The following is a 16,914-nucleotide window of genomic DNA, read 5'->3' as shown; positions in this document are numbered from 1 at the left end:
GAAAATGTAACCCATATGTTCCTAATTCCCCTGTCCTAAACACATCAAAATGTTTTGTAAGAACCACTTGATTTCCAAGAAGTCTTATGAGTCTTCCTTATAAGACCTTTAAAGCTATTTTCTTTTAAAACAGGAAGTTACTTCTGCCAAGGATAAAGTTATTTAGACACCAACTGTTTCAAGAAACTCATGAACTAAGGACATATTTTATTATTCTCAGACATATTTATTGAATAAAATGGTAGACAAAAAAAAACAACACCTAACTATGAGAGAACCAAATCAAATAAAAAAAGATGTTTGGAATATCCGTATGTTTTCTGAATTCTCATACATTGAAATGCTGATTATATATTTCCTATTTGACATGCTTCAAAACAGTTTGCTGTGAATTATAGTTATTTTGTTGTTGGACTAAAGATATTCTAGAATAGTATTTGAAAATATCTCATTTCAACAGTAAACAATAGAAGAATATTAACATAATATAAATGTAAAAAATGTATACATAATATAAATCTGTATACATTTTTGTATAAATACATACATGAATGTGTGTGTATCTGTCTACACATCTATGTGAAATCCTAATTCTTTTGCAGCTTCCTTCATGAATCTCTCAGAGTTCAAACCACTAGATTCTGACTCCTCAAAATGGCAGAATTTGGTAATTATATTTCTTCTTCTAGTGCACAGGCTAATGTGTCAACACAGGTTTGTCACTTTGAGAGGGTAGTATTTGCTGCCAAGACTACCATGTAAAGAACAACCTACCAGACCAGTTTCTGTCTGGGTTTCCTGGGTATTTTTATATTCTCTCTTTTCCATCTTAAAATATCAGATAAAAAGAGAAAATATGTTTTTCCCATGCCTCAAGTCTTCAAGGACCCACCTCTTTTCTTTTTCCAAATTAAATCTCCCCTTAGATCCACCCCATTTTGGATGATCCTGGAGACAAAGACCGCTAATCCCACTGGCATGTAGCTGAAGCTTCCACGTTTAGCCTCCTCCCTATCTGTCACCACACGGCCTAGCTTGTGTATTGTTACTCCCATCTGTAATCCAGCCTGACACTATCCACTCAGAAAAGACCCAATAGATATCACAGCAAATCTGTTCAAAAGGTAATTTTTATGATTTTTAAGTAGCCATATGATTGGTGCCCAATAACATGAGACAATAGATGTGTTAATTAGCTTGATTGTGTCCATCATTCCATAATATATAGATACTAGAGCTCGGTACATTAAATTTGTGCATGAGGGAGTTTGTTCCTCAGCCAAGCCTGCACCCTCTCCAATCTGGGACCCCTTGAGTAAGGTGACCAGATGTCCTGCTTTTGGCAGGACAGTCCCAATTTTTAACAATTTGTCCTGCATCCCACGGCATTTTTTAAAAGTCCCGATTTTTTAAAAGATTCTTTTAAATCTTTTGAACTTTTCTAAAACGTCGCGGGACACAGGAAAAATTGTTAAAAATCGGGGGTGTCCCGCCAAAAGTGGGATGTCTGGTCCCTTTACCCTTGAGGGATGTCTGACAACCCTACCAGGATCAGGCCTTAAATGGGCAGTCGGACATCTATCTCACAATCCAGGACTGCTGGCTGCCAACTATTCACCTGCCTGCCTTCCTGATTGCCCCTAACCACTTCTGCCTGATCACCCCTTAATCACTCCCCTACCACCTAATTTATGCCTAACTGCTCCCCTGCCAGCCTGAATGATGTCTAACTGCTCCCTGCCAGCCTGTTTGCCCCCAACTTCCCTCCCTTGTAGGCCTGGTCCCTCCTAACTGCGCTCCCCTGATGGTCATCTTGTGGTGGCCATCTTGTGTCACATGGGGAAAGTCATCTTTGACCACATGGGGGTGGCCATCTTGTGTGTTGGAGTGATGATCAATCTGCATATTACTCTTTTATTAGATAGGATAGAGGCCTGGTGCAGGGGTGGGGGCCAGCTGGTTTGCCCTAAAGGGTGTCCTGGATCAGGGTGGAGGTTTCCTTGGGCGTGGGGCAGCCTGGGCGAGGGGCCTGTGGCAATTTGCAGGCTGGCCATGGCCCCCAGGCAACCAAGTGGAGGCCCTGGTATCTGGGATTTGTTTTCCTCTACAATTGAAACTTTGTATCCTGGAGTAGAACCAGGCCATCACTCTGTGGCTCTTGCCATTTTTGTTGGGATTTATGTAACTTCTATAATTGAAACTTTGTAGTCTTAAGCCGAGACCTGGGCCGGCCATGGTGTGCAGAAAGCTTGGCTTCCTCCATTGCCGGGATCAATCCTAGCCTCCTGCTCTTTCCAACTCTGTGGCTGTTGCCATTTCTGTGTGGATTCATGTGTTTCTATCATTGAAACTTTGTAGCCTTGAGTGGAGGCCTAGGCCAGAAAGGGCAGGTGGAAAGCTTGGCTTCCTGTATTGCTGGGGAAACCCAAGCCTCCCTCCTGCTCTCTGTGGCATACCCATTTGGTTGGGTTTATTTGCATATTTGCTCCTGATTGGCTTGTCGGCATGGCTTTTGGGTAAAGTTGAGTGATGGTTAATTTGCATATTATTGTTTTATTAGATAGGGTTATATATATCAGTATTTAAATATATTCAAATATATAATATAAATAATAATATGTAATAATATTGTTATTAATGTTATAATATAATAATATAAATATAGATGTATATAAAAATCGTACCAAGCAAAAGGGTAGGTATAATTCAAACAGAAATCATTCAGCTTTACATAGAGTAAAAAAGAGTAGAGTGGTAGTTACCAGGGGTGGAGGGTGGGGAAATGGAATATACTGGCCAAAGGGTACAAATTTCTAGTTACAAGAATAATAAGTTCTGGGGGTCTAATGTGCAGCATAGCATAGTGATTATATACCAGTATTTGAGAGTTGCTAAGATAGTAGATTTCAAATATTCTCAACACAAATAGAAAATGGTTGTGTAATGGAGGTGTTAGCTAATGCTATGGTGATAATCATTTTGCAATATATGAATGTATGAAATCAACACATTGTACACTTTAAATTTATACCATGCAATGTCAATTCATCTCAATAAAATTGATAAAGAGATAAATTTGTAAAGTTTTTTAAATAACAAAAATAAAAGAGAGTTCAGCTTTGAAAGTAGAAGTTTCCAGTTCCACGAGAGTTTGCTTTATTTCAGTCCTGTCCAATACCACGTAGGAGCCCCCAGTATGAGGCCCCACAGGGGGAATCCGTTTTCTAATACTATAGCTCACCTCCGGTTTCCTAGCTTTTGATGTAACAAATAACCTCCTCCTTGCCCACTGGTATTGTTCCCAGGGCACAGCCAATAGTTAAAAACACTAGTTATTTTTAAGTTTTGAATCTATGATTTAAAGGACAATATAGATATAATAATTTAAAATAAGATATCTGAGGAAAAAAGATTTTAAAAACAAGGTATATGAGCTCAAACTGCTTGTATAGAATAAATATAGTCAAAGCACATTGACTAATTGTTGGAAAAGCAATTTCCAAAGAAAACATTTTTTTTAGGTTCCAGCACAACTCTAAGCAACAAATCATCCTTGTTATATAATACACTGAGTGGCCAGATTAGTATGACCTCTGAACGCATAATAATCTGGCCACTCAGTATGCTTATGTATAAGGGAAAGCTTGCAAATCTTGATATATCAAAGGACCAAGAGATAATGGCCCCCAGCCTCTGACTAGTAAGTCCTCTGCTTCTTTCTAACTACCCACAAAGCAGTTTTTATACATGGAAAAACATTATTTTAAAATCCCAACTATGTGGTCAGTCTACAGAGTGGCCAGATTATTATGCATTCAGAGATCATAATAATCTGGCCCCTCAATGTATAAATTCCTAATAAAGTGAGAGAGAGAGAGAGAGAGGGAGAGAGAGAGAGAGAGAGAGAGAGAGAGAGAGAGAGAGAGAGAGCGAACCCAGGTGCCCAATAATGTGTCTATATTAGTCCCTTCTGGGATATGCACATGTTTGAGGAAGTGGACATAGCTTTCTGCAGTGGTAATTTCTACTCTTACCGGACAGTGGGTGGTCATGGGTTCTGACCCTTAGTGCACGCCAACAACATCTTCAGGATGCCTGACCCATGTCACCTATCTCATCCTCTCATACATACCTGCTGTAAGTGTGGTCCTCTCATTGCTAAAGGCAAGTGACATCATGGTGAAGGGCATGCAATGGAATGGTAATTGGGCCCCAAATATTTACAAATCCATCATGACCTCTTGTAGCAAGTGTATTGTGGATATAATGAAGGAAAATAGCACTACTAGATAAACCTGCTAGATATTACATTCCTTTAGTCTGTGACATTACATATGTGCTACTTTTGTAGTTCAGGACTTTAGTCAAATATTCAATAGTAATTTGACATGTAACAGCACTTAACACATAACCTTGCTTAAATATTGGATCCATTGCAAAGTTTAATTCTTCATATCACCCTTATTTTTTACCTCCTGCACCCAGTCTGAAGCCAGCTGTTTCCACACCAGCTAGTCTCTGCATACTGAGGGTGTGGATGCCTTCTCAGGCTGAGGAGAGTGGCTCTGGGGTCCCGCCATGATTCCAACTTCCAGCAACCACCACATCACATTCTCTTCTGGGCAGCATTTATATGTCTGAGGGAGGCATTACCTTATGTCCTCCTGAAGCCATCCTTGGGGGTAAGAAGGTGCATTCAAAGGAACCCAAGTGTCCCTCAATAATGGATGGGGAAACAAAATGTGGTCTATACATATAACGGAATATTATTTAGCCTTTAGGAAGGAAGTCCTGTTATATATTACTGCATGGATGAACTTTGAGAACCCTATGCCTAGTGAAAGAAGCCAGATACAAAAGGATAAATTTGTATGATTCCACTTATATGAAATACCCAGAGTAGCCATATTTATACAGACAGAAAGTAGAATGGTGCCAGGGGCTGGGGAAGGGGGTGGGGAGTTGTTTAATGGGTAGTTTCAGGCAGGGAAAAGGAAAAGACTTCTGGACAGTGGTGCTAGCTGTGCAACGTTGTGAGTGCACCTAATGCCACTAAACCATACACTTAAAATGGTTATAAAATGTACCTTGGCTGTTGTTTCTCAGTGGTTAGTGTCAATCAGACCATCAAAGGATTGGGGGTTCAATTCCTAGTCAAGGGCATGGATCTGGTGTCCAAATTAAGCCTCAGTTAATTGATTATTTGTCTAGACTTAGTGGGACAAATGCAGGTGACCAGGGGTCAGCGATAATGGCCTATCCCCTGGTACTTCAATGTTTACAAAGCTGAGCTGAACCTGAACACATGACACACAAGACAGAATTAATATGCAATCACATAAGGGTTATTTACCTATTCCTAGTGGGTCCTAGGTTCCAGCAGATGCAACCCAGAGATGCACACTGAAAGATGGATGATGAAGATGGAGACAGGCGGCCGCAGGTGGTTCAGGCTCGCACAGCAGAGCAATCAGGGACTTGTCTCTCTGAGCGACATGGAGTCCTCCTCTTATCGGGCAGGAAACCTCAACTGAAGCTGGTCCTGAGGTCATACAGACTGCCATAAACAAGTTGTGTCCTTATCAGTGGGGGCCAGACAGTGTGCCTTATACTGGGAGCAGGGCATTTACATTTGAAGGATGCAGAGCTTTTACATCGAGATATTGGGGTGTTCATTAATTTTGGAAGTTACAGTGTATTGGGGGTTTCCATACAGCAAACATTTCACACAATAATTAGAGGGGTTACATTATTATAACAACTGGGTTTCAGGTTTGATCCCATCCCCAGTTGGGGGTGGGGGATGGGAGGCAACCAATTAATGTGAGATACCTCCCTTCCATTCTCTCTAAGGATCAATGGAAAAAATAGAAGTGAAAATCTTTAAAAATGGTTAGAATGGTTAATTTTATGTTATTTATTAAAAATAAAAACATGGAGGCTGAACAGTGTTCCTCAGTGGTTGAGTTTTGACCTATGAACTAGCAGGTCATGGTTCAATTCTTGGTCAGGGCATGTGTCCCGCTTTCGAGCTTGGTCCCCAGGGTGCGTCATGCAGGAGGCAGCCAATTAATGATTGTCTCTCATCATTGATGTTTCTATCCTGCTCCCTTCCTCTCTGAAATCAATAAAAATATTTAAAAATAAAGTAAAAAATAAAAACATGGGATGGAGACTCATATATGGTGCCCACCACCTGGCTCTGTGTGAGGAGGGCTGGGCAAAGGAGCAATGCATCTGCAGGCACTTTTCTCAGGGGAAAGCTGCCCTCCCAGCTCTCTTCCTGAAGCCCAGACAATTCTGCCCTGGCACCTTTCAAGCTGCTGACCCAAGTCTTAAGAGCAAAAACTGAGATTTCCAATAGAAGAAAATGTTTTTCCTTAAGACTGCAGCATCAGATTTCAGATTTGCCCTACAGATTTCAGATTTGCTAGTCGCACAATCATGGCACTAGGTCACACTGAGGAACAGACAAGTAATTGGCTTTATTACTTTTCACAATCTAGCATCACCTCCATTCTCCAGTGTGAAGCAGATCAAAAGACAGTGTTAAATCAGTCCAAGATTCTTCTCTTATCAGTCCTTAATCTGCAAAAAAAAAAAAAAAAAAAAAAATACACTCAAATTTCAGCTGTTTACTTTTTCCAAATAACTTAATTTGAAGAAACTGGAACAGGTAAACAATAAAAGCTGGAATACCCCAATGTATGCCATAGAATCATTGAAGTGTTACACCCAGATATGGTAGGGTTACTGTGGTGGGCATCATAGTGAGAAAAGTTAGCTTGACGTAAGCATTCAGGACAGGGGTCCATTGGAAAACAAAGGCAGGTGGACCATAGGCAGGGACAGAAAAGGCAGTTTGAGCAGCCTAACCACAGGAACCAACCAAGCAGAAATAATAAAGAGTTTCTGGACTCCAAGTGGGAGGCATAGGAAAACAAGAGAGGGCTCTCAACAATAAGGTATACTGACACATAGAAACAAAGGAAGTTCAGCATAGAAACAGAGAAAGAACACATAGAAACAGGGAGAGTTCAGGTTCAATGCTGGCAAGAACAATTGAGAGAATCAATCAGGTGATGACACAAATAGATATAAAAGCAGGCTTAGAGCAAATATATAAGCTTGGACTACAAGGCTTCACCAGGCAGCCCATTGTTGGGCCCCCTTCCCATGTGGTGAGTCTGAAACTGCTTGTAATCAATTTTCTGCACTTTTGCTTATTAAATCTTCTGGTCTACAGAGCTTATTCTTAGGCATCTCAACACAACCCCAGGAAAAACCTTAAACTCACTGTCTGTTACCAGCAGGCTGGGAGATCTTTGGACCTGGAACTAGACTTGTCTGCTGTGGTGGGATTGGTGTTGGAGCTTCAACCTCAGCTGCTGCTGATGAGAGGCAGGTGGAAAATGGGTTCCAGCAAGTGGAGTGTCATTAGGTAACTGGTGGGAGGCCAGGCAAGCAGGAGGCCTCAGAGAAGTCCATAGAGGTGGCAGATGGAGCACAGCTACAAGCTGCAGTAGTCAGAGATGCAGGCAGGCAGGCCATGTTAGCAGCATCTGTCAGTGGGTAACTGTAGCCTACTCGGGTACTGGGTCTGGGTCAGATTCCTTATCTTTGTAGAGTCCACTAGAGCAAAATTGCACCCCAGGCCTAAAATGACTGAGCAGAATGCCATCTAGACCTATTGAAGTTCCACATGAAAAATAAAGGGTGAGGATAACTAAGAAATTATAAGATAACTTTGGTGGAGGGCCTAGAAAAGGTCTGTACAATTAGCTACATTGTCGTTTTCTTGTCTGCTTCCTTAGCTCAATGTTAGCATGCAAGATTGAAAGCCAAGCAAAGGTTGTTCAGTGGTTGAGTGTCAATCTATGAACCATGAGGTCACTAGTCCTTGTGAGAGCACATGCCTGGGTTGTGGACTCGATCCCCAATAGGGGGCATGAAGGAGGCAGCTGATTGATGATGTTTCTCTCATCAATGTTTTTCTCTCTATATCCCTCTCCTTTCCTCTCTAAAATCAATAAAAACATATTCTTAAAAAGCCAAGCAAAATTTTAGAATGAAGAGCATCTCTTTTTAATAGAATGTATTCCTGAGGCCAAGTAATTCAGCTTCCAGAGAGTCCTAATGAAGTACATTCACAGCAGGGCCAGAGGAAAGAGCCCTGATGAGGGGGACGAACGAGGGAAATGGCCTCCTTGGATTTGGTGCTGAGCACAGACTGGTATGTGCTTGGTGAGAGGGTTGTAAGGCTGTAAAGCCACTGTAATCTGAACTGTGATGTGACCTCTTTGTATGCATAGCCTAGTGAGACCTGCAATGTTCAATACATGCACACACATAGCCACACATGCAAGTGCACACGTAATTGTATACTTACATTTTTATTTCTGTCCTCTTGCTGATACCATTCATGATGTGTGTATCCTGATTTATTTCCTTATAGTTATGGTGTATGCATTTTTCTACCTATAAAATCACTTTTTCCATTTCTTAAGGCACTTTATTTTTTTCAAGTTTTATTCAGGAATAATTGACATACACCTCTGTATAAGTTTAAGGCAGACAGCATGATGGTTAGATTTGCATATTTTGTGAAATGATTACCACACTGTGTTCAGCTAATATCCATCTAAAATGTGACAAACAAAATTGAAATCTCTAATGGAGCAACTAGAATTAATTTTCTCTTCAAAATCAAAACCACAATTCTTACATTCTATTGTGCTTTTATTTTTAAAGGTTTCTTAGACTGTTTCTTAAATTAGATATTATATCTTGTGTTTGGATCTGATTTCATAGTTTACCCAGTTTTATACACTAGAATAACTCTATTAATTTATTTCCTGAAAGGAACTACTTTTTAAAAGTAAAAAGTCTACAATGCTTTAGGGTTCATTTAAAAATCAACTCTAAGAATTATGTATTTTTAAAAAATTACATTACTGGCAAATTAATTATAGATTTCAGGTATTTAAATAGTGACATTTTCAATAAGGCTAAACTGTTCCTGAGTAAAACCTGTACGTAGTCAGGGTAGGCTGACTTCCAAGACACATCTGTGAGGGTGGAGATTATTTTTCTTTTAATTTGAGGTCACTTTGTCTGGCTGGTCCTATCCCCATAGTCCAGTCATGGTTTCACTCACAGTGACCTAAGGCATAGAGTAGGGATCTGTCAGAGGAGGAGCAGAGGCGAGCAAACCTCAGGGAGCTGAGGCTTCCCTGAGCTGGTTAAATGTGCCAGGCTCTCTAAGTGCTACCTGCAGTGGAACCTGCCAGAAAGTCCTGCTCTTCCCCAGGCAAATTCTCAGTTATTCTGAAGGATGCAGAGAGTTCCCCACTTTTCTCCCTTATTCCTGCCCGTGTGTGTGTGTGTGTGTGTGTGTGTGTGTGTGCACGCGCGCACGTGTGTGAAAGCATGTATGACGATATGTATAAATATGGATGTCACTGTGTGTGACAAAATTTTACTGTGTGTTTAAGTGTATGTTACAGTGAGTGTGTAGGGGCATGTGAATGTCAACTTGTAAGGTTGTTTGTAGGTGTGTGTGAGTATGTGTGTGAATGTATGAATTCTGTGACTAAATGTGTGAATGTGTATGTAAGCATATATGAAGGAATGTGTGTGCATGTGTGTGAGGCTGTGTGAATGTCAATATGTATGAATGATTGTGAATTGGTGTATATGAATGTGCATGTGTGTGTCTCTACCCTGGGAGGAGAGTTCTTACATTATAACCTCAAGGCCTCAAATGTAGACCTTTTGTCTCCTATTCAGATGAAGTTCAAGTCACAGCGAGACATGGATAGCCTTGAACCACGATACCATCCGCTTCTAGCACATGTCCCATAGTGGACATCATCGAAGAAGCCCTGTGAGTCAGTACTTAGAGAGTAAATTCTACAATTATCTGTGGTGGCACAATTATCATAGGGAATCAATTATTTGCAGTTAAAATATTTATTAATATAAACATTAAAAAGCCCCCCATTTTAAGCCCCATTGGCACTTCTCAGTTCTCTCCTCCAAGGGCATCTCGGTGACACGGTGGGCGGGTGCGGTTGCCATGGGGGTTCCATCGCCAGCTGCAGGAGGCTGTGCATCAGGTGGGCTGCTGGGCTCCCTCAGGTGTGAGGGTCCCGGGGGCTGGCCTGCTGTGCGCCTCTCTGCACCTGCACACGATGGCGACCCCCACACAGCTGCCCTGCTTCTCTTAACAGGCCTGTGGGGTAGACAGGAGTGAACCAAGGCTTGCCCAGGGTTTCTCAACGAACCTCACACCCCTGGCTCTTCTCATCACTGTGTGTCCAGAGGCCTCCTGGGAGCAGGAATTCAGGTGGCCTGAGCATGTCCCACCATGGTTCTGTTTTAAGGTCTGGCCTTTTCCTTTATATTTTTTGGATTGTTTTATCACAGTGAAATTTATCATGTTCACTGTTTTTCAGTGAACAGGGCAGTGGCATTAAGCACATTCATACTGTTGTGTGGCCACACCACCATCATCTCCATGACTTTTCTCATCTTCTCCAACCAAAACTCTGTCCCAATAAACAACAACTCTGTATCCCCACCCTCACCCCACCCCCACCAGCACCACCACAGGTACCTTTATCTTTCCTTTCATCTCTGACTCCAATGGCGTTAGGGACCTCATGCGAGTAGAATCACACAGTAGTTGTCTTCTTTATACTGGCTTTTGCACTGAACATGTCATCAAGATCCATCCAAGTTATACATTCTGTCACAATATTCTTCCTGTGTTTTTAATTCAATATATTGGGTTGACATTGGTTAATATGGTCATGTGGACTTCAGGTATACCATTCTATAACACATCATCTGCATGTTGTATTGTGTGCCCAATACCCCAAGTCAAGTCTCCTTCCATGACCATTTGACCCCCTTTACCCTCTTCTACCTTCCCCACCCCCTTTCCATCTGGTGATCACTATAGTGATGTCTTTGTCTATGAGTTGTTGTTTTTCTTTGCTTAATCCCTTCACCTTTTTCACCCAGCCCCACAGCCCCTTTTTCAACTGACAAATGTCAATCTCTTCTCTTTCTATGAGTCTGTTTCTATATTTTTTGTTAATTTATTTTGTTCTTTAGATTCCACATATAAGTGAAATCATATGTCATTAGTCTTTCTCTGACTGCCTTATTACACTTACCATAAGGCTCTCCAGGTCCATCCAAGCTGTCACAAATGGAAAGATTCCCTTCCTTTTCACAACCAAGTAGTGTTCCATAGAGTCAATGTAAGAAAGCATTTTTATCCAATTGTCTACTGATGGGCACATGGGCTAGTTGCAGATCTTGGTGTTGTAAATAACACTACAATGAGCATAGTAGTGCATATATCTTTTCCAATCAATGTCTCTGATTTTTAGGGATACATTCCAAGAAGTGGAATTGCTGAAGCGTAAGGAAGATCCATTTTTAATTTTTGAGGTAACTTCTTACTAATTTCTACAGTGGCTACACAGAATGCATTTCCTGCAAAGATGTGTACCTCTCTGCACACAATGGTGACACCTATAGAGTTTCCCTGCTTTTCTTAACAGGCCTCTGGGGTAGCCAGTGGAACCAAGGCTTGACAATGGTTCATTGACAGACCTCACACCTCAGGCCCTTCTCATCATTGTGTGTCCAAAGTAATCCTGAGAGCAGGAATTCAGGTGGCCTCAGCTCATCCCCCCATGGTTCTGTTTTAAGATCTGGGATTAATTTCCTTTCTCTTTTTTGAATAGTTTTATTACAGTGACATTTTCCATTCTCACTGTTTTTCAATCTACAGTGCAGTGACGTTAAGGACATTTGATACTGCTGTGCAAACCAAACCACCATCATCTCCATCATGTTTGCCATCTTCTCCAGTGGAAACTCTGGCTCCATTAAAAAACAACTCTCACCGAAACCGGTTTGGCTCAGTGGATAGAGCGCTGGCTGCAGACTGAAAGTTCCCAGGTTGGATTCCAGGGCATGTATCTTGGTTGCGGGCACATCCCTAGTAGGAGGAGTGCAAGAGACAGCTGATGGATGATTCTCTCTCATGGATGTTTCTAACTCTCTATCCCTCTCTCTTCCTCTCTGAAAAAAATCAATTAAATATTTTAAAAATAAAATAATAAATAAAAAATAAATAACAGCTGTGCATCTCATCCAATTACCATCCCCCCCCCACACACACACACACACACCACTTCCACCATCACCACTGGTACCTTCATATTACCTTCCATCTCTGACTTCAATGGCGCTAAGGACCTCATGTGAGTGGAATCACACAGTAGTTGTCTTCTTTTGACTGGCTTTCGCACTAAACATGTCAAGGTCCAGCCACCTTATTTCACTTACCATAAGGCTCTCCAGGTCCATCCAGGCTGTCACAAATAGTCAGATTCCCTTCCTTTTCACAGCCAAGCAGTATTCCATGATCTCAATGTACCAAAGCATTTTTATCCACTCACCTACTGATGGGCACTTGGGATGCTTCCAGATCTTAGTATTGTACATAACACTGCAATGAACATAGCAGTGAATATATTCTTTCCAATCAATGTTGCTGATTCCTTGGGATACATTCCCAGAAGTGGAATTGCTGTGCCATATGGAAGTTCCACTTTTAATTTTTGAGGTAACTCCTTACTGCTTTCCATACTGGCTGCCCAAAATGCATTCCCCACAGAGATGTGTGCCTCTCTGCACAGTATGGGGACCCCCTGGAAGCTTCCCTGCTTTTCTTAATAGTCGGTTGGGTAGCAAGTGGGAAGCAAGACTGGCCCAGGGTTTCTCAAAGGACCACACACCCCAGGCTCTTCTCATCACTGTGTGTCCAGAGGCCTGCTGGGAGCAGGGATTCAGGTGGCCTGAGCATGTCCGACCATGTTTCTATTTTAAGATCTGGCCTTCTTTTTCTTTCTCTTTTTTGGATCATTTTATCACAGTGAAATTTTCCATTTTCACTATTTTGTCAATGCACACTGCAGTTGTGTGGCCCACACCACCATCATCTCCATCACTTTTCCCATCTTCTCCAACCAGAACTCTGTCCCCAGTAAACAACTCTGCATTCCAACCCCATTTCCCCCACCCCCACCATCACTGGTACCTTCACTTTCCTTCCATCTCTGACTCCGATGGGGCTAGGGACCTCATGTGAGTGGAATCTCACAGTAGTTGTCTTCTTTTCACTGGCTTTTGCACTGAACATGTCGTCAAGGTCCATCCACGTTATAGCTTCTATTACAATATACTTCCTGTGATTTAAATTGACTCTATTGGTTAATAACATCATGTGGGATATGTTATTTGTAAAGCTAACTGAATCCTGCTCTGATATCATCTGAATCTGGCCATTGAGGCCTCCTGGGGGGGACTCTGGTGCCAGCCAATGTCAGATGCTTCCTGTGACTGGCCCTGGGCAACCTCTTTGGAGCTACAAAGCAATTCACAGTGTGTGGCTACCTCTGCCAGGCCTGAATGAGCACAAGAAGGTCCAAACCAAGGCTGGCTTTTCTTAGCACTGGGCCTAGGGGCCGTTCAACAAAGCTCCCAAGGCACCCCAAGATCTGCCTCCACCTGCTGGCTGCCTGTTAGGCTCAGTCACTGAAAGAGCCTCTGCAGGTACTCAGATTGCATGAGGCAGGTTCTCAGTGAGTACTCAAGTAATTCCACTGTAAGAGTGGAATTTAAAAGTCACTACAGATTGTTTCCCAGGAGTTAAGATGTCTGGGATCTATAGTCTGACATCAGCCGTATGAGCTTAAGGGCTTTGCAGAGTGTAGGTGAGTCTCCGAGGCCAGGAAGCTGCTTGTCATGGTGGGCGATTCTTGGGTCCCCTGGAATGTGGTTGGGGAAGGAGAACATGGCAGGGTCATGCAGCTGTAATCCTATTACTGTGTCATGAAAAGTATAGTCTCTACAAATGTGGCTGATACTACCAGATCTTTCCCTCCATTTCCATCCTAAGGAAACTGCAGTTCTGTTCAGATGTCCACCCAGATGCATGTTCCCTAACTTCCTGGCCAACACTGCACCAGCCCTCTGTCCTCAAGACTGGGTGGGCCAGGTTGGCTGGAGTGCAGGGAAGAGCAGGGAGGATTTAAAATGCTATTAGAACCATTAAGGCTTAAAAATACGTTTTCTCTGTGTCTGCTCCCACACCAGACCTAAGCAGCCAAAGTGATGCTTAGCTTGCTCTCAGGAAGCACAGTTCTGCCTTGCCCCAGTGCCAGCTGTAGTCAGAACACTGACAGAGGCGACTGGAGGAAGAAGACAAGCATTCCTCTCCCAGCAGTGTAACACCATCACAGACATGATTCTGTCTGCACAGCTGACTACTGTTGGAGCCCTTCAAACTTTTAGACATGATCTGATTTATATTTTTTAAAGATCACTTTCTGATTTTTCATTTTATGTTTATTATTTTTAAATTTCATTTTTAATAATTAATTTTTTCCAATTAGAGTTGGCACTCAATATTTCAAGTTTACAGCATCGACATATATAGAACTTGCAAAGTGATCCCCCGGAATAGTCTAGTATGGGGTTTCTTTTAAAAGGTTATTAATCCTATTCATGAGAGCTCCACCCTCATGATCCAATCACCCTCAAAGGCCCCCACCTTTTGCCAAAACCGTTTTGGTTCAGTGGATAGAGCATCTGCCTGTGAACTGAAGTGTTCTGGGTTCGATTCTGGTCAAGGACATATACCTTGGTTGCAGGCACATCCCCAGGAGGGGGTGTGCAGAAGGCAGCTGATAGATGATTCTTTCTCATCCATGTTTCTAACTCTCTATCTCTCCCTTCCTCTCTCTATAAAAAATCAATAAAATGTTTATTTTTTTAAAAAGGCCCCCACCTATTTTTATTTGAATTTGTTGAGCTGACATTAGTTAATAAAATTATCTAGGTTTAATGTATACATTTATGTAATGTATTATCTGTATACTAGAGCCCTGGTGCAAGAAATTCATGCATTGGGGGAGTGTCCCTCAGCCCAGCCTGCACTCTCTCCAATCTGGGACATTCCTCTCACAATCCAGGACTGCTGGCTCCCAACTGCTCGCCTGCCATCCTTTCTCATTGCCTCTAACCACTTCTGCTTGCAAGCCTGATCACTCCCTAACCACTCCTAGGCCAGCCTGACTGATGTCTAACTGCTCCCCTGCCAGCCTGTTTGCCCCCAACTTCCCTCCTCTGCTGGCCGGGTCACTCCTAACTGCCCTACCCAGGAGACCTGGTCCCTCTCAACTTCGTCCCTTGGAGGCCTGGTCCCTCCCAACCGCCCACCCACCCCTGCTGCCATCTTGTGGTGGCCATCTTGTGTCCATATGGGGGCAGGATCTTTGACCACATGGGGGCAGCCATCTTGTGTGTTGGAGTGATGGTCAATCTGCATATTACTCTTTTATTAGATAGGATAGAGACCTGGTGCATGGGTGGAGACCAGCTGGTTTGCACTGAAGGGTGTCCCGGATCAGGGTGGGAATTCTCTTAGGGTGTGGGGTAGCCTGGGAAATGGGGCTATGGTGGTTTGCAGGCCGGCCATGCTCCCCAGTGACCCATGAGAGGCCCTGGTATCTGGAATTTATTTATCTCCTACAATTGAAACTTTGTAGCCTGAAATGAAGGCCTGAGCCAGCCAGGGCGGCAGAAGCTTGGCTTCCTGCATCACCCTAGCCTCCTGCTCTTTCAGCTGCTGCCATTTCTGTTGGAATTTATTTACCTTCTATAATTGAAACTTTGTACCCTTGAGTGGAGGCCTGGGCCCACCGGGAGTGTGTGGAAAGCTTGGCTTCCTCCATTGCCATGGAAACCCAAGCCTCCCTCCTGTTCTCTGTGGCCACATCCATCTTGGTTAGGATTATTTTGCATACTCTCTCTGGTTGGCTGGTGGGCGTGGCTGGTGAGTGTTGCAGAGTGGTGGTTAATTGCATATTACTCCTTTATTAGGTAGGATTATATTGTGTGTTCACCACCCCAAGGCAAGTCTCCTTCCATCACAATCTGTTCCCCCTTTGCCATCTCCTACTCCCCCCCCCCCATCCCCTGTGGAGATCACTTTAATGATTTTGACATTTGAAATGACATTTGAGATTGCCTTGAGAGCACAGGTGGGATTTTAGACGATGAAGAGGGGTGAGAATGTGCTTCATGGTACAGAGAGTGAGCACGTGGCCTGGAGGCAGAGAGATGAAGACCGGAAAGACCAGAGCACATGCCCCTCAGATGCCTGTCAGTGAGGGGACCTGAGAGGGAAACAGAAGACCCTCATGGAGGGGGCAAGGCTGAGGAGAAAAGGAACCAACCACAGAGTGGTCAGAACAAGGGAGATAGTGGGCCCTCCTCGGAAGGCAGGAAGAACAGGGGACCATGGGAAGGGGCAGGACTGGGGGAACAGGGAAACCTTCTTGGGTGGAAAGGGTACCCTCCTTGGAGGGGGCAGTGTCCCATGTCCTCCCTCCCTCCTCTACTATCCTCCCTGCTCTGTCTCCTCCATGGAGTGTCCCTGTATCCCTGCCCTGTACCCTTAATGTAAGGTCCCCTGTTCCTCCTGCCCTGCACCCTCAATGGAGGGTCTTCTGTTGCCCTGCCCTGTCCCTCACTCATTGGCCTATGAGGTGGGTGCTCAGGTCTCCAGTGTTCATCTCTACTGCCTCCAGGTCATGTTCCCACTCTCTGTACCTGAAGCACATCTCACTCTCTTCATCTGTATGGATTCTACCCCCTCAAATATCATTTCAAATGCCAAAAATCACAGTGACCTTTAAAAAAATATAAACCTGATCATGTCATTCCCCACACAAGGGTCCTTTACTCACCCGTCCTCTCCTGCACCCAGCCAGCCTGGTTCTCCCTGCCGGGGGCACTTGCTGCCCTTTGGTGGTGGCTTCCCCT

The 16,914-nt window shown here is 43.3% G+C and overlaps 1 non-coding gene across 1 annotated transcript; it reads right to left on the bottom strand.

Moving 5' to 3' along the window:
• Positions 1 to 14,161: 14,161 nt before the first annotated feature.
• LOC118725082 lies at positions 14,162 to 14,362 on the bottom strand. The gene has a single exon (XR_004989830.1). It is a non-coding gene; the product is annotated as a small nucleolar RNA SNORA74 (small nucleolar RNA).
• Positions 14,363 to 16,914: the final 2,552 nt, after the last annotated feature.

The sequence above is a fragment of the Pipistrellus kuhlii genome, unplaced genomic scaffold (assembly GCF_014108245.1).
Source record: "Pipistrellus kuhlii isolate mPipKuh1 unplaced genomic scaffold, mPipKuh1.p scaffold_m20_p_2, whole genome shotgun sequence".
Lineage (NCBI taxonomy): Eukaryota > Metazoa > Chordata > Mammalia > Chiroptera > Vespertilionidae > Pipistrellus > Pipistrellus kuhlii.
The sequence above is the reverse complement of the archived record's forward strand: the minus strand, read 5'-3'. Positions and strand labels throughout refer to the sequence as shown.